This window comes from Oryctolagus cuniculus, chromosome 5 (genome assembly GCF_964237555.1).
Source record: "Oryctolagus cuniculus chromosome 5, mOryCun1.1, whole genome shotgun sequence".
Taxonomy (NCBI): domain Eukaryota; kingdom Metazoa; phylum Chordata; class Mammalia; order Lagomorpha; family Leporidae; genus Oryctolagus; species Oryctolagus cuniculus.
Genome location: NC_091436.1, coordinates 35,180,644 through 35,199,046, shown reverse-complemented (window position 1 = coordinate 35,199,046; position 18,403 = coordinate 35,180,644). Strand labels below are relative to the sequence as shown.

At 37.6% G+C, this 18,403-nt stretch overlaps 2 pseudogenes; one reads left to right on the top strand and one right to left on the bottom strand.

Annotated features, from left to right (window-relative positions):
• Positions 1-5,443: 5,443 nt before the first annotated feature.
• LOC100358361 (eukaryotic translation initiation factor 5 pseudogene) lies at positions 5,444-7,003 on the bottom strand (annotated as a pseudogene).
• Positions 7,004-16,789: 9,786 nt separating this feature from the next.
• LOC100358621 (translation initiation factor IF-3, mitochondrial pseudogene) lies at positions 16,790-17,630 on the top strand (annotated as a pseudogene).
• The last annotated feature ends 773 nt before the right edge of the window (positions 17,631-18,403 follow it).

Sequence of the window (18,403 nt, the reverse complement as noted above, 5' to 3'; positions counted from 1 at the left end):
TGTTCATTTGGGGGTGTCATAATGTCTTCCTTGATCTTGTTTCCTCGCTTTCTGCATTTGTTGCTTGGCATTGTGGATATATCCTTTGGATTCTTCTTCCCTCGTGGTGGTATTTTTTCTTGTTATACTATAACTGCATTAAGTGGACTGTCTGCTTTTAATGGAGCCTTAGAGGCTTGAGATGGGTGTAGCCTGAGAGCTCTGTTTGGTTCCTCAGGGTTAAGGGTGTGCCAAAGATGGCACTCCTAGTTAGGCTTGGTAAATCTCTCTCTTTCTTTCTTTCTTTCTTTTTTTGATTCAAAAGGGAAGTAATTGCACACAGCTCATGTTCCAGCACTGGTGCGTTGATTCTGCTGCTGGTGTCCCGCACCGTGGGCTCCCATGCTCTCCATGCAAGTCCACTGTGAATCACTAGTTCTGGAAGAGTTTCCTCTGCTGTTTCTTCCCCTGAACCTGCAGTATCTCCACTTTTATTAAACTGTCTTCCCAGACTATCAGTGTGCTCCCTTCCTATTCCACCATCTTGCCCAACCTCTCAGGGTACATATTATAAGGTAGCTGGAATTAGAAGTAGAGCAAGTCATGTCAAGAGCCTCAGGTGATCGCTGACATCATACATAAGAGTGTTAATTGTTAAATTAACAACAGGAGTCCTACCCATGCAGGACCTCTGTCCTTAATGAGTTGTACTATGAAAATGAACGATAAAACTTGTACTCAAACAATTCTTTATATTTTCCAGGGGGATACAAATTGTTACAATCTTTCCTTGTTATAGAGTTGGTCTTCTGTATATAAAGTTAATTAAAAATGAATCTGGCCAGTGCCGCAGCTCAATAGGCTAATCTTCCGCCTACGGCGCCAGCACCCCAGTCGGGGTGCCGGATTCTGTCCCGGTTGCCCCTCTTCCAGTCCAGCTCTCTGCTGTGGCCCGGGAGTGCAGTGGAGGATGGCCCAAGTGCTTGGGCCCTGAACCCACATGGGAGACCAGGAGAAACACCTGGCTCCTGGCTTCGGATCAGCGCAGTGCGCCGGCCGCAGTGCGCCAGCCGCAGCAGCCATTGGAGGGTGAACCATTGGTAAAGTAAGATCTTTCTCTCTGTCTCTCTCTCTCTCTCACTGTCCACTCTGCCTAACCAAAATAAATGAATCTTAATGAAGAATGCGGTGGGTGAAGGAAGAGGAGGTGGGATGGGAGTGGGAGTAGGAGGGTAGGGATGGGGGGAAGAACCACTAATTCCTAAAGTTGTATTTATAAAATTTGTATTCATTAAATAAAAAGGTTTCTTAAAAAAAGAAGTAGAGCAAGAACTCAAAGACCGATACTCCAATATAGGATACAACCATTTCAATGACATCTTGACCACTGTGGCAAATACCTCACTGGAGAATATCAGTTAATACAATTATTATGGAGGATAGTATGAAATTTCCTAAAGAAACCAGAACTACCATGTATCCTAGCATTTTCACTACTAAGTACACTTCCAAAGAATTGAGATTATATATCAAAGAGTCACCTGCACTCATTTGTTTATAGCAGCACTGTTCACAATGGTTAAGATACAGAAGTGGCTGGCACCACAGCTCAATTGGCTAATCCTCTGCCTGCGGCACCGGCACCCCGGCTTCTAGTCCCGGTTGGGGTGCCGGATTCTGTCCCAGTTGCTCCTCTTCCAGTCCAGCTCTCTGCTGTGGCCCGGGAAGACAGTGGAAGATGGCCCAAGTGCTTGGGCCCTGCACCCGCATAGGAGACCAGGAGAAAGCACCTGGCTCCTGGCTTCAGATCGGTGCAGCGCACCGGCCATGGTGGCCATTTGGGGAGTGAACCAACTGAAGGAAGACCTTTCTCTCTGTCTCTCTCTCTCTCACTGTCTAACTCTGCCTGTCAAAAAAAAAAAAAAAGCTGCAGATGCAACCCATGTGTCCATCAGTGGATGGAACGGATGAAGAAAATGTAACATCATGGGCATTTGGCACAGCATTTAAAGAAAATGTGGTATGCATTCACAGTAAAAAAATATTATTCCACCACAAAAAAATGAGTTCCTGTCATCTGTAGCAATAAGGATGGAGCTGGAGGACACTGTTAACTGAAGTAAATCAGGCACAGAAAGATAAATGCCGCATGTTCTCACTTACATGTGGAAGCTAAAAGATGGGCTCACGGAAGTAGAGAATAGAACAATGGTTGCCAGAGTCTGAGAGGAGTGTGAAAGCTTAGAGGAAATGGACAGAGGATGCTTAATGGGACCAAGGGTGCAGTTGGATTTGAGGAACAACTTCTAAGATTCTATAGCACAGTAGCATAATTATGGCTGACAACAATTAATTGAGTATTTCAAAGTAGCTAGTAGAGAACAAATGATAAATGCCTGAGGAGGTAGATACATCAGTAATGCAGATGTGATTGTACATTGTATACAGGTATTGAAATGTCATCCGAAACCCCATAAATACATACAATCATTCTGGCTCTCTCTCTTTCCTCTTTGTCTGCCTGCCTACCTTCCTACTTTCCTTTTTCTTAAGAATAGTTAAAATCGACTCTTTTGGCAAAATTTCCAGATTACAACATAATATTAACTGTAATGTGGTATTAGATCTCTAGGCTTATCTCTACTATGTAGTTATGACTTTGTATACTTCTTCCTACATTTCTCATTCGTGTCCCCCACCATAACTCTTTCCTGCTAATCACTGTTCTGTTCTGTTTCTATGTGTTTGACTTTTTTTATATTCCACATGAAATGAGATTATATAGTATGGACATTTCTGTGTCTGATTAATCTCATTTAGCATAAATGTCCTCTGGTCTAGAATCATCTATGCTGTTGTAAATGGCATAATCTCCTTTTTAAAATAGGAATAATATTCCTTTGTGTGCATGCTTTTATGTGTACATGTGAGTGTGCTAAATATCATAATTTCTTTATATATTTGTCCATAGACAGAAACAACACATGTTGTTTCCCTAAATTAACTATTGTGAATGATGTAACAAAGAATGTGGGAGTACAGATATCCTTTCTTTAATTTTAATTATTTTAATCAAGTAATATAGCTGTTTGAAACAGGAAATTTTAAGACAGTTCAATAGAGCAAAGTGAAGGATTACTCTATTAGGATATGCTCCATTAATAAAATTCAATAGATTATGTGAATTTTAATTCTCCTGGAAATTTGGCACCAGACTGAACATTAGTCCAAGCCGAAATTTTCTCTTTAATAGAAGCCCTAAATATATTTTCCTTCAGGTTAAAAGTAAAAACTTTATAACAGAACGTCATTAGCTTAACACTGTTGAGTGCACTTACCTTAGGTCACCAGGATCTCCCATAGTATTTTAATTGATGAAATCAAATTGGCTGTACAGCAGAATTTGAAACCTAGGTGACCTGTGAGTTTGCAAGCTCTCCCACCTTGGTGTAACACAGCACATTCTATCCCAAGTATATGGCTCCCGTTCTACTCTAACCAGAACCTATCAAAAGGCAGTTGTAAACAAACTCTCCAAATAATATTGCTATGTTTCAATTCCTTAAAATATCGAGTTAACAAGGCTTTATTTTATCAACTGTTTGTAGAATTTCAATGTGAAAAAATTTACATACATTTGTTATTAAAGTCTCATAGTCTGTGAAAGGGGTCACAATGAAATAAGGGAATTCTGTGAATCCAATCCTCCAAACAAAGCTTAACCATATGGATTCCCAAATCCCTCAGAGCACTTTTTTCAGAAAGGAATAAACATAACACATTTCCATCTTGAAGATGATTACTCAAATATAGTCAGAACTCAGATCCAGTGAGTTTACATTAGCTCATTGGTCAAGGAATGCTCTCACAGGTCCAAATCTGAAGCCCTGCAGAGGCTGGTATAGGCCCTAGTCACCTGCACTCAGTGGCCATCATCACAGACCTCATGGGTGTCTGCCTAGATTGAAAGTGAAGTAAAAAGTATCTAAAATATTTTTTAACTTTTATTTCATAAATACAAATTTCCAAAGTACAGTTTATGGATTAGAATGGCCCCCCACACACAAGCTCCCCCGCAACCTGCACCCCTCCCATCTCCCGCTATCTTTCGCATTCCATTTGGATCAAGATTCATTTTCAATTATCTTTATATACAGAAGATCAATTCAGTATAAATTAAGTATAGATTTCAACAGTTTGTGCCCACACCAAAACACAAAGTGTAAAATACTGTTTCAGTACTAGTTATAGTGTTAATTCACATTGTACAACACATTAAGGACAGAGATCCTACATGAGGAGTAAGTGCACAGTGACTCCTGTTGTTGACTTAGCAAATTGACACTCTTGTTTATGGCATCAGTAATCTCCCTAGGCTCTTGTCATGAGTTGCGAAGGCTATGGAAGCATTTTGAGTTCACTGACTTTGATCTTATTTAGACAAGGTCATAGTTAACGTGGAAGTTCTCTCTTCCCTTCAGAGAAAGGTACCTCCTTTGATGGCCCATCCTTTCCACTGGGATCTCACTCACAGAGATCTTTCATTTAGTTTGTTTTTGTTTTTGTTTTTTCCCAGAGTGTCTTGGCTTTCCATGCCTAAAATACTCTCATGGGCTCTTCAGCCAGATCCAAATGCCTTAAGGGCTAGTTCTGAGGCCAGAGTGCTGTTTAGGGCATTTGCCATTCTATGAGTCTGCTGTGTATCCCGCTTCCCATGTTGGATCGTTCTCTTCTTCTTAATTCTATTAGATAGTATTAGCAGACACTGGTCTTGTTTATGTGATCCCTTTGACTCTTAGTCCTTTCATTATGATCAATTGTGAACTGAAATTGATCACTTGGACTAGTGAGATGGCATTGGTACATGCCACCTTGATGGGATTGAATTGGAATCCCCTGGCACGTTTCTAACTTTACCGTTTGGGGCAAGTCAGCTTGAGCATGTCCCAAACTGTACATCTCCTCCCTCTCTTATTCCCACTCTTATATTTAACAGGGATCACTTTTCAGTTAAATTTAAACACCTAAGAATAATTGTGTGTTAATTACAGAGTTCAACCAATAGTATTAAGTAGGACAAAAATAATACTAAAAGCGATAAAGTTTTAAGTTGTTCATCAACAGTCAGAACAAGGGCTGATCAAGTCACTGTTTACTGTTTCTTGTAGTGTCCATTTCACTTCAACAGGTTTCATACAGGGATGCCAACTCTCACCACTGCTATTCAATATAGTTCTAGAAGTTTTAACCAGAGCCATTAGGCAAGAAAAAGAAATTAAAGGGATAAAAATTGGGAAGGAAGAAGTCAAACTATCCTGCTTTGCAGATGATTAAAATACCCCAAATCTTATACCAAAATGAAGGCTCTGACTTAGAAAAATACTTTTAACCTTATTTAACATTGAGACAAAAAATCAAGTTTGAAACACAGTAACACTTATTTTGAAAAGATAGTAACCAAAATCTAGAAAGTATAAGCTATGTGGTTCAAGTAGAAAAGGCATTGAAAAAAACCATAGTATTCGGGAAAATACACCAACTCAATGTTCTCATCTTCATCACCAGAAGGTTCTTCTTCTGCCTCCTTCAGCCATTTAATAAATGGTTCTGCTTTGACATGAATCTTTGGCAACTTTTTTAAGATTTATCGATTTATTTGAAAGAATTACACAGAGAGAGAAGGAAAGTGAAACAGAGAAAGAGAGAGAGAGGAGAGAGAGAGGTCTTCCATCCACTGGTTCACTCCCCAGTTGGCTGCAATAGCCAGAGCTGCACCAATCCGAAACCAGGAGCTTCCTGTGGGTCTCCCACATGGGCACAGGGGCCCAAGGATTTCTGCCATCTTCTACTGCTTTCCCAGGCCATGGCAGAGAGCTGGATCAGAAGTAGAGCAGTGGGACTCAAACTGGCACCCATATGGGATGCCGGCACTGCAGGTGGCAGCTTTACCCACTCTGCCACAGTGTCAGCCCCTGGCAAGTTCTTTTGAGATGTATTTCTTAGAAGCATTTTCCAACCGCTTGATGATTTCCTCTTCTTCTTAAAGATATGCTTCATACATCTCCTTCGAGGTATGTGGAATCTTGGAGATGAGCTGAGCTTGATGCATTGCTACCACACACTCCAAACTGAAGAAATTACCATTCAGCTTTTATGTCGTTGTAACAAAATCTTGGGAAATGGTACCTGTATTTCTTAATTTGGTCTCTAATCTTCTCATTCAAAAGAACCTCTGCCAGAACAAGAGGACCAACAGCTTTTACATACAGTATTTCTGTGTCAACAACAATTTCCTTGTCAAATGAGTCAATAATACCCTCTTTTCTTTTTCTTAACAAAATCTTCTACAGTTCTTTCCAAATCATCACTGAGCATCAGAACTTTCACCTTGTCACTGATTTCATCCATTCTGCACCTTTGAGCTTCTTCAGTCGTATCCTCCCCCCAGTCATCATTGTCCTCCTCTTCCTCAGTATGTGGAGGACTGATTTCACTCGGTGGTGGTAGTAGTGTTTCACTGCTGGATACAGGGCCATTTTCCTTGTCTTTGCCCTTCTTGCTTTTCTTTTACATTTCTTTCTTTCCTGTACCACTGTCATTGTTCTCAGGAGAGTTTTTGAGAATGAAAATGTAGAGTTTATGATGTGTGAACCATGCTTCGATAGCCATGGGCTTTACAAGAATTACCTATTGTTTGCTTCTTTGGCTCGACATGCAGATCTGTTTCAGGATTCTTACACTCAGAATAGAGAACAAACTTTTTAATGAATTCATCAAACATATCTTGCAGCTTATTTGCCTCATGAGATCCATTGACAATATAACAATCATTGTTAACATCAAACTGGGTCTGTACTCCCAGCTTACAACCAAAATACTTGATGGAATATGTTAGAGGTCTTTGCAATGCCAACCATGTTGATTAGAACTGTCTTGATTCCATCTTCTTTGCCCTCAACCTTGGCAATCAGATCTTGAAATGATAGAACTGGTCTGACACACTGCGGTTGACATTGACAGACATTTTGCCTTATTAGTGGCTTTGTCATTAGGATGAAGAGATCTTTATTGCACATTTTTTGTATCTTCTGTCTGGAGAAAAAGGGATGACATAAACAACTGCAAGAGTTCTCGGACTCAGACATGAAAAAATTTTCACCACTGGGACTGTAAGCTTCTCGCTTGCATGCTATGTGTCCCCAACACTGGTACCCAGGTACCAATGGCTGTGCAACAGCTCTCTGGAATGTTCTCGCTCTGACTGAAGTAGAGATACCCTTACAAGTTGATTTCACTTCCTCTGGAGAGGGATTGCTAGGTGAAATAGTAGCTCTATTTTTATTTCTTTAGGACTTGAAGCTGTTTTCCACAATGTCTATAACAATCTGTATGTAACACCCTTAGTGTATAAATGTTCCCTTTTCTCCAGATCTTCACCAAAACTTGTCTTTGTGGTAAAAGACATCCTAAAAGGTGGAATATGACATCTCATTATGGTTTTGATTTGTGTTTCCCTGATGATTAGTCAAGTTGAGTGCCTTTGCAAATACCTGTTAGCCATCTTATGATTCTATTGAAGAAATGTCTATTTCAGGTCCCTTGCCCATTTTTAATTTGGTTTTTGGGGGTTTTTATTTGTTTTTGTTTAATTGAATTGTATGAGTTCCTTATATGTTTTGGATATACCTGCTTGTCAGATACATGGTTGCAAATATTTTCTCCTAATCAATAGACTGCCTTTTCCAATAGTTTTTCAGCGAGAATCCTAGGAGGAACAGCCTAATGCATCAACTTAAATCTGTTTTCATTATTTATTCTCCTCATTCCAAATTTCTGTACACTGAACACTAAATTGAATTCATCAATCTTTTCTGCTTTGGATATATTTGCTACATTTTTCCTTTAAGTGACCCCTGTTATCCTGAAGCAGTAAAATTCAGCTCTTTTTCCCCCAAATTAAGTTTTAGAGGGCCATTTATCAGGTGCATATTAGAGGATAGTGTGGTTTTTTTAAAAATTCCATTTGCTATATGCTGTTTGTGATCTTTGCACAGAACTTTCATTTGTCATGGGATTTAGCTCTCAGCTGTGTTTAGTTTTTAGGTCTTGAGAACAAGTCAATCCATATGCAGACACCTAATGATATAATTTATGCAGTGCAAAAGACTTGACTGCCCTCTATCCACATCTCTGTAGACAAGTTCTTTGAATGTAGTAATGGGTAACAATATAAAAAAACATACCTCTTGGCAAACCTCAAACTTTCATAAAAAAAAAAAAAGAAAGAAAGAAAACTCTATAGCTTAAAGACATTTGGCACAGTGTCAGAATCTGCTCGAATATTCATTTATCTGACACTAGCCCAAAATAATCAATGTCCCAATGTGTCTGTTGATTTGTTTTGAATTCTATTCAAAACTGAAATGTTAGAGACTGGTAACACTAAATCCCATGAAATGGAAAAAAAAAGTGCAACAAATGTGACCAAGAATCAAGGCAGAGTCTCCATAGAAGTTTCTTCCTAGGTATGTGAAAACATAATTTATAAAGTAAAAATTATCTCCTCTCTTCTTTTTAGAAATATTCATATAATTGTAAAATAAGTAAAAGTGGGTCAGAGAATCAGCTAGAATTGTTTTACTGTCAAGTTGCTTCTAGTTTGCTTGAATAAGTACTAATTAATTCTAAAATTTGGATCTTACTTTATCCTGTTAATATTTATCTTGGGTTTGGAATTGTGGTATAGCAGGTGAGGCTACCACCTGTGATACCTGCATCCCATATGGATGCCAGTTTGAGTCCCAGATGTTCCACTTCCAATCCAGGTCCCTGCTAATGTCCCAAGGAAGGCACCAGAAGATGGCCCAATACCTTGGGCCCTGCACCCACGTGAGAGACCTGGAGGAAGAAGCTCCTGGCTCCTGGCTTTGGTCCAGCCCAGCCCTGGCTATTGCAGCCATCTAGGGAGTCAACAAACAGATGGAAGTTCAGACTTTCTCTCTCTTTCTCTCTCTCTTTCCCCTCTCTGGTTGTTTCTTTCTTTTTTTATTTTTATTTTTTTTAACTTTTATTTAATGAATATAAATTTCCAAAGTACAGAACATGGATTACAATGGCTTCCCCCCCACCATAACTTCCCTCCCACCCGCAACCCTCCCCTTTTCCGCTCCCTCTCCCCTCCCATTCACATCAAGATTCATTTTCAATTCTCTTTATACACACAAGATCAGTTTAGCATATGTTAAGTAAGGATTTCAACAGTTTGCTCCCACACAGAAACATAAAGTGAAAAATACTGTTTGAGTACTAGTTATAGCATTAAATCTCAATGTACAGCACATTAAGGACAGAGATCCTACATGAGGAGTAAGTGCACAGTGACTCCTGTTGTTGACTTAACAAATTGACACTCTTGTTTAGGGCATCAGTAATCACCCTAGGCTCTTGTCATGAGCTGCCAAGGCTATGGAAGCTTTTTGAGTTCACCAACTCTGATCATATTTAGACAAGGTCATAGTCAGAGTGGAAGTTCTCTCCTCCCTTCAGAGAAAGGTACCTCCTTCTTTGAAGACCTGTTCTTTCCACTGGGATCTCACTCGTGGAGATCTTTTATTTAGGTCATTTTTTTTCCCCCAGAGTGTCTTGGCTTTCCATGCCTGAAATACTCTCATGGGCTTTTCAGCTGGATCCGCATGCCTTAAGGGCTGATTCTGAGGCCAGAGTGCTGTTAGGACATCTGCTATTCTATGGGTCTGCTGTGTATCTCACTTCCCATGTTGGATCATTCTCTCCCTTTTTGATTCTATCAGCTAGTATTAGCAGACACTATTCTTGTTTATGGGCTCCCTTTGACTCTTAGACCTATCATTATGATCAATTGTGATCACTTGGACTAGTGAGATGGCATTGGTACATGCCACCTTGATAGGATTGAATTGGAATCCCCTGGTATGTTTCTAACTCTACCATTTGGGGCAAGTCAGCTTGAGCATGTCTCGAATTGCACATCTCTTCCCTAAATAAATAAAATAAATCTTTAAAAAAAGATTTATCTTGGTCTTTAAAATTTGAATTTGATACTTTGTCAAGCATTTTGCTTTGAGAAAGACCCTGGATGTTCCAAGCTCTTATTCAAATAGAAGTTTTCCCTATATTCATTTCTATTTCAGTTTTATTGTTTTTCCTATTTACAAAAGAAATCTGTTATAATTAACTTCTCCTTACATGATTGCAGCTAATTTCTGAGTTGTTGATTACAATTAACTTTCCATATATTCATAGAGTAAGAAGCAAACATTTTTGAAAATATTATGCCCTCTGAAGTTTAATAAACTCATATTTACACATATTATATACCTCCAACTAGCTATTTTACAGATTAATTCCTAATGAACTGAAAAATATTTTCTTCTTTAGATGAAGTTAAAAAGCCTTATAAAACTTCACACAATTTTGGCCACTAATGTTTTTATCAAAGTTCAATATAAATAATTTCTAGATACCTATCATAAAACCATGCTGAAGTATGGACTCTGATACTATGAATTAATATTGAAATTATAGTGATTAAAATATGCTCATGAAAAGACTTGGGATGCCACCAAATACCAATTAACCAAATTATACATGAAAGTATGCCTCTCTCCAATGAATATTAAATAAATGGCATTTTTGAAAAGATTTATTTATTTGTTTAAAAGTCGGACTTACATAGAGAGAGGAAGAGACAGAGAGAGAGAGAGATTGTCCATCTTCTGGTTCACTCCCCAGATGGCTGCAATGGCCTGGGCTGGGTCAGGCCAAAGCCAGGAGCCAGGAACTTCTCCCAGGTCCTCCACATGGGTAGCATGGGCCCAAGCACATGGGATAACTTCCACTGCTTTTCCCAGGCCATCATCAAGGAGCTGTATTGATTGGAGCAGCCGGGACATGAACTGACACCCATAGGGGATGCTGGCATCACAGGTGGCAGCTTTCCCTGCTATGCCACAACACCAGCCCCATAAATGGTATTAACTATGAAGTGAATGAAAGGTTATCTAAGGGCACACCTCATAAATATGTAATTATAAAGATGGATTTACTTTATAAAAGTCAACTAATAGAGTATTATAATGCTTATTTGTCTTCTGTTAACCCAAGATCAATCTCTGGCAGTGAAAAATGAAACAAAAATTGCAATCTCTTTATTGCCCTAAGTTCCTACCTCCCCAGTAGTGTGAAATGGACATCAATAATTGTGTCTCTTATACTAGACTTCTCAAACATTTTTTACAACGATCTACAAGAAATACATTTTGCATTACAACCCAGTATGGGTGCATGCAGCACACATATAAAATAAAAATTAAAATAAAATAATCCCTATCTCAATAACTGTTGATATACACATTTTCTCTATTATTTTATCCTGTTATGTTTTGAGACGCTGTTTTCATCTTAGTTTCATGACATTAATGGGTCATGATCACAGTTTGAAAGCACTGTCCTAGAGCGTATCTCACCGAGTCACTGTCAAGGGCCCATCAGAGAAAGTTAGAGCAATTCAAAGATGGTACAGAGACCAGAAACAGAGTCTTCTCACATTAGATCAAAGTCAGAGATGACAATCACCTTTTTTCTCTTGCTAGTTTTCCCAGATTCTCTGGGTTTAAACACTGCTTTTGTATTTGATGCTGGCAGGAACATAGTTGCTGAGAGTTATCCTTGGCTCTTGCCTCTCTTTTATTTCTTTCATTCAATATTTCACCAACTCTTCTGTAACATCTCTTGGACTTTTCCTTCATTTTCTATTAATTTTGTCATCACTCTAGCTCAGGACCTCATCAATCTAAGCCAAGATCATTGCAGCAACCCCAGGTTGCTCACCCATCTGGGGCTGCTGTAAGGTTTATCATTGTAGAGCATTATTCCAATTGTCATTTACCCTGATTTTACATAACTCCATAATGATGCTGTGCTTCCTAACATGAGAGCAAAGGGAATTGATTTGTGTGGAATATTTTGTAGCTGGAGTTGGGATGTGTTCTGTTCTATTCAGTATTATTCTTCATTGTAAAAGCTATCCTATAACCTGGATAATTATTAGTGTCTCCTTAGTAATTCATAAAGAGACAGTGATAATTATAACTTGCTAAAAAAATCATACACTCCATATATGTTAATTCCCTAAGCTACAATAACAACTTACAATAAGCTTAGGCAATAAATACTACAAACCACAAATACAAATATAAACTTATTACCTTACAGTTTCGGATGTCAGAATACTCATTGGGCTAAAATTGTGGTGCTGGGCAGTCTTGCATTCCTCCCCAGAGCTCTAGGGAGGAATCAGTTTCTTGTCTTTCCAGCCTCTATGGGATTCCCACATTCTCAGCTCATGGTCATCTTCCATGTTTAAAGCCATAAATCGCATCTCTGAACTTTGAGGTCACATCTCCTTTGCTTACTCTCCTGTCTCCCTCTTACTTCTTTATAAAGCATTGCAAGAACACTTGTGACTCTTGTGATTACCTTACACTCACAGAAACAAGGTAATCTTCCTGTCTCAAGATCCTTAACTTAACCACTTTGGCAAAGACAATTCTGCCAAATAAGGTAACATTTGCAAGTGCCAGAGAGGCTAGGACCTGATATCACTGGGGCAATTATTCAGTCTCTGGAAGTAGAATAAACATTTCTTGAAGGGTACATGGAACATTCGTGTACACAGATCACATTATGTCCCATAAAACTACTGAATACATTTTTTAAAATTGGAACTATACAAAATGTATTTTCTGAACACAAGGGAATTAAACTAGAAATCAATAAGAGAATATTTGAAAATAATGCTCTATTGAAAATTATACAATGTTAAAAAATAAATCACAAGATTAAAAAGGAATTTAATTGCATGAAAATAAAATGAAATATACCAAAATTATGGCATAAAGTTAAAGTGCTACATTAAATGCATATATTACATTTAAAAAAATCTCTAAAAATCATTCATTTATATTTCCACCTTAAGAAACAAGAAAAAAGGGAAATTTTCAACTAAAAGTTAAGTAATGGAAAAGAAATGCTGATTATTAGATCATGAGGCAGGCATTATGGTGCAATGGGTTAAGCTGCTACTTGCAAGGCCCACATTCCATATCACTGTGCCTGGGATGGAATCCTGCCTCTGTTTCTGATGCAGCTCCCTGCTAATGTGCCTGGCAGGCAGCAGATGATGGCCCGACTACTTGGATTTCTGCCACCAACATGAAGAAACTAGATGGAGTGTCTCCTGGCTTCAACCTGGTTCAGCCCTGGCTGCTGTAGGCATGTAGGCATTTAGGAGTAAACCAGAGGACAGAAGATATATCTCTCTCCCTTCTCTCTCTGTCTCTCTCCCTCCCACCCCTCTCTTTCTCTCTCTCTCACTTCTTCCCTCTCTCTCCCTCTGCCTTTACTTCTGTCACTCTGATTTTCAAATAATCAGGTAACTTAAAAATTACTAAATATAATATCCTAAGCCTAATATTTTATATCTTTAAAAGCCTTCTTTGAGGATTTATTCCTGAAGATCCAAAGATGTGTTTCTACCCTTTGGCTAAAATAAAAACCTTTCCAAAATTTATGCAATTTTGGCTACTGAAGATTATATCAAAGTTCATTATAGATAAAATCTAGACCATCTGTTTAAATTATCCAGAATAAAACCATATTTTAATTACATAGAATAAACTCATGTAAAATGCCTAGCACAGACAAAACAATTGTTTAAAACAAGAATGAATTTGCAGGACTTAAACTATCGGATTTCAATACAAATTGTAGCCATCAATAGATTCTGAGAGTAACATAAAGACATACAAGTGTGCATGCATTTCAAATTTTTTTTACCTCAAAGTCAATTTATTATTTAATTTAGTTTTCTCACAAACCTTTTGAAGTATCCTTGATATGCAGGATAGACATAAAAAGTAATGGAAATACAGTGCCAAGTCAGAATTAACTTTAAGCAAAGGACACAAGAAATTTTAATGCAGAAAGAAATGTCTGTTCACTACATGGTTCTATAACTATGGAATATCATAGGTTTTAAAAGAACATAGGTACTTTTTTTTACACCATTCACAACTAAAAATGAATTGTAGTCTTATATGAAAAAATCAAAACTGTAGAATCCATACAAGATAATGTAAGGACAAAATCTTTATGATCTGAGAGTAGGTAAATATTTCTTATATAAGAAATAAAAAGCATGAAAATGCTGATAAACTTCATTTGAATAAAAATTTTAAATGTCTTCTGTTTGGAAAACACTTAAGAAATTGAATACCAACTAGAGAATGGAACAAACATTGTCGACACATATTTCCTACAAATAAGGTCAATACATTTAACAAGAACAAAAGCACCCTCTTCAAATTTTTAGATAAATAAATAATTTTACGTATATGTTTGTCTCATGTAATATTTGAAACACATGTGTACTGACAAATTATATATTGTTTACCTAAGGTTCAAATTTACCTGTTTGCTCTGTATTTTATCTGGAAACCCTGCTTAAAAACAGTGTATTCAGTATACATAGAAGGAGTTTGGGAGGATCTCCTCCCTTGCAATTATTCTTAATAGTTTGAGAAAATTGCAAACAATTCTTTTTTTAAAATTTGATACAACTCCTCAATAAAGTGATCTAGTCCTGGGCTTTCCTTTGTAGTCAGGGTCCTTATTACTGATTCAATCTCTGTCTTGGTTAATGATCTATTTAGGCTATGTTCTGATGAATCATTTTTGGTAGATTTTATGTGTCCAGATATCTAACCATTTCTTCTAGATTTTCCAGTTTGTGGCATATTGCTGTTTGTAGTTATTCCTGATGATTCTTTTTATTTTTGTGTGGTATATATTGTAACATTTCTTTTTTCATCTCTGATTTTATTATTTTGGGTCTTCTACTCCCCCCATTTTTCTGGTTAGTTGGGCTAATAGTGTATCAATTTTGTTTATTTTTTCAAAAAACCAGCTCTTCATTTCACTGTTCTTCTTTTGTTTTAATTTTATATAGTTCTTCTCTAATTTAAATTATTTCCTTCTTCCTACTAATTATGGGAAAGATACAATGAAGAAAGAGAACTATAGACCAATTGACTGATGAGCATAGATGCAAATATCCTCAACAAAATACTAATTAATGAATCAAACAATGCATCAGAAAGATTAGTCACCTGGGTCTAGTGGAATTTACCTCAGGTATACATGATTGATTCAATATATGCAAATCAATAAGTGTGATATATCACATTAACGAATTGAAGAATAAAAACCATATGATCATCTCAATAGGTGCAATGAAAGCATTTGATAAAATATAACAATTCTTTCATTATGAAAAGAAAATCTTAAAAAGTTGGATATAAAAGGAACATACCTCAATAGTCAAGGGAATATATTATAAACCCATAACCAGCATCATACTGAATGGGGAAAAGCTGGAAGCATTTCCACTGAAGTCCCAAAACAACACAAGGATGCCTATTCACACCACTATTATTCAATATAGTTCTGGGAGTTTCAGCAAGAGTCAATATAGGCAAGATGAAGAAAACAAATAGATACAAATTGGAAATGAGGGACCCAGCTCTGTGGCGCAGAGGGATAACGCCCTGGCCTGAAACACCAGCATCCCATATGAGTGCTGGTTCAAGACCCAGCTGCTCCACTTCTGATCTGGCTCTCTGCTATGGCGTGGGAAAGCAGTAAAGGATGGACTAAGTCCTTGAGCCCCTGCACCCATGTGGGAGACCAGGAAGAAGCTCCTGGCCCCTGGCTTTGGATCTGTGAAGCTCTGGCCATTGCAGCCAATTGGGAAGTGAACCAATGGATAGAAGGCCTCTCTCTCTCTCTCTCTGCCTCTCCTCTTTCTATGTAACTCTGACTTTCAAATAAATAATCTTTAAAAAAAAAAAAACAAATTGGAAATAAGGAAGTCAAATCATCCTTGCTTGCAGATGACATAATTCTATATATAGGGGTACCAAAATAGTCTACTAAGAGACTATTGGAACTCATAAGAGAGCTTGGTAAATTGTACAACATAATATCAATACACAAAAATCAACAGCCTTTGTATGCACAAATAATACCATAGATGAGAAAGAATTTGAAAGATAAGTAGCATTCACAAAAGCCACAAAATAATTTAAATACTTTGCAATAAATTTAACAAATGATGTGAAAGATCTCTAAAATAAAAGTTATAAAACATTAAAGAAAGAAATAGAAGATGACACTAAAAATGGAAAAACCTTCCTTGTTCATGGGATGGAAAAATTAATACCACCAAAATGTCCATACTACCCAAAGCAATATATGGATTCAATGAAATCTCAATAAAATACCAAGGATATTCTCCTCAGATCAAGAAAAAATGATGCGAAAATTCATATGGAAATATAAGAGACCCAGAATGGCTGAAGTAATATTAAACAACAAAAACACAGCTGGATCCATCATAACAGATTTCAAGGCATACTAGATGGCAGTTATAATTAAAACAGCCTGGTACTAATGCAAAAATAGACATGTAGGCCAAAGGAAAAAAATAGAAACTCCAGAAATTAATCCATGAATCTACAACCAACCAACTAATCTTTGACAAACAAGCTGAAATCAATCCCTGGAACAAGGACAGTCTCCTCACCAAATGGTGGTGAAAAAATTAAATCTATGAATGGAGAAGTAGGAAACCATGCCCTTGCTTTACACTTTTATAATAATAAACTCAGGAGACTTCAGAAATCACTGATCTCAGTACAAGTAATGCTGCAGGATGGCTACTCTTCTTCTAAAGTGGTTGACACTGCAAAGCATGAAGTCTGAAAATAATTGCATTAGAAGATGCTTTGGTAAATACCTGATGCAAAAGATAGACCCAGCACAGTTGTCCTTGATTGCTGCTACCCCAAGACCATCCTACCTCATTCATGCAAAAGCTTTTAGTACATTGAAATCACTCAGGATGAGAGAAAAAAGACAAAAAAGAAGAAATTGGTTTTAGTAATGTTGGAAGAAAAATTAAGGAATGAATTATTCAGGTGCTTGATGAGAAGGGCAATGATTTGGGAAACATGCACCAAGCAGATGTCATCAGGCTAATGAATGAGTGAAAACTGAGGCTGGTACAGATGCCCATGCAGAGCACCCCCCTCCCCAAGTACCAGCTCATGACAGGCTTATGGATACACGAGGAATCCCTTTAGCTCCACGAAATGGAAAAAGCTCAGCCCAAAGATGGACCAATCCTGACAAAAAAGCTAACTTTCTCTTCAAAAATCAAGCAATATAATTTGGACACAAAGAATAAACAGATTCAGCACTGGATTGAGAGAAAATGCCAAGTTTAAATTCCTGTAAAGAAGGGAGGAAATGCAGATGAGCCAGAAAACAAAATGGAGGAGCTATTTAATAAAATACTACAAATATTGACTGGAATAGCTACCTTCAGATCCAAGCCACAAGCTGTTAAAGTAGGAAAAGCAGTAATGTGTGCGCTTCATCATTTGAGCAAAAAGGAAGAGAACACATATAGAGAATCTAAAGGGACCGAGAAATGAGACACTTTGCACAAAGAAAGTAGAAGTGATAGGGAATCAAGTGATCCACATCAGTGAATTTAATGAAGAAAAATATGCAGGGGCAAAAATTTTCTAAATATCAGCTCAAAATGGATCAAGGATCTAAATCTATGACCTGATACAATCAAATTACTGGAGGAAAACATCAGAGAAACTAAAAGACATATGCATAGGCAAAGACTTCTTGGAAAAGGCAAAAAAAAAAAAGCAAAAGTAGACAAGTAGGATTATATGAAGCTAAGAAACTCCTGCTCTGCAAAGGAACCACTCAGCAAAGTGAAGAGGCTACTAACAGAATTGGAGAAAATATTTGCAAACGATGCAACTGATAAAGGATTAATATCCAGGATCTATAAAGAGTTCAAGAAACCCAACAACAACAAAACAAACAATCTAGTTAAGAAATTAGCAAAGGATGTGAACATGCATTTTTCAAAGGATGAAATTCAAATGACCAACAGATACATAAAAAATTATCAGGATCACTAGCCATAATGGAAATACAAATAAAAACCACACTGAGGTTTTACCTCACCCCAGTTAGAATGGATGTGATGCAAAAATTAAAGTGCTAGTAAGGATAGGGATAAAAGGTGGAAATGTAAATTAGTACAACCATTGTGGAAAACAGTATGGAGATTCCTCAGAAATGTGAAAATAGATCTACCATATTACCCAGCCATTCCACTTCTAGGAATTTACCCAAGCAAAATGAAATTAGTGGGCTGGTGCTGCAGCTCACTTGGCTAATCCTCCGCCTGTGGCACCGGCACCCTGGGTTATAGTCCCATTTGGGGCCCAGATTCTGT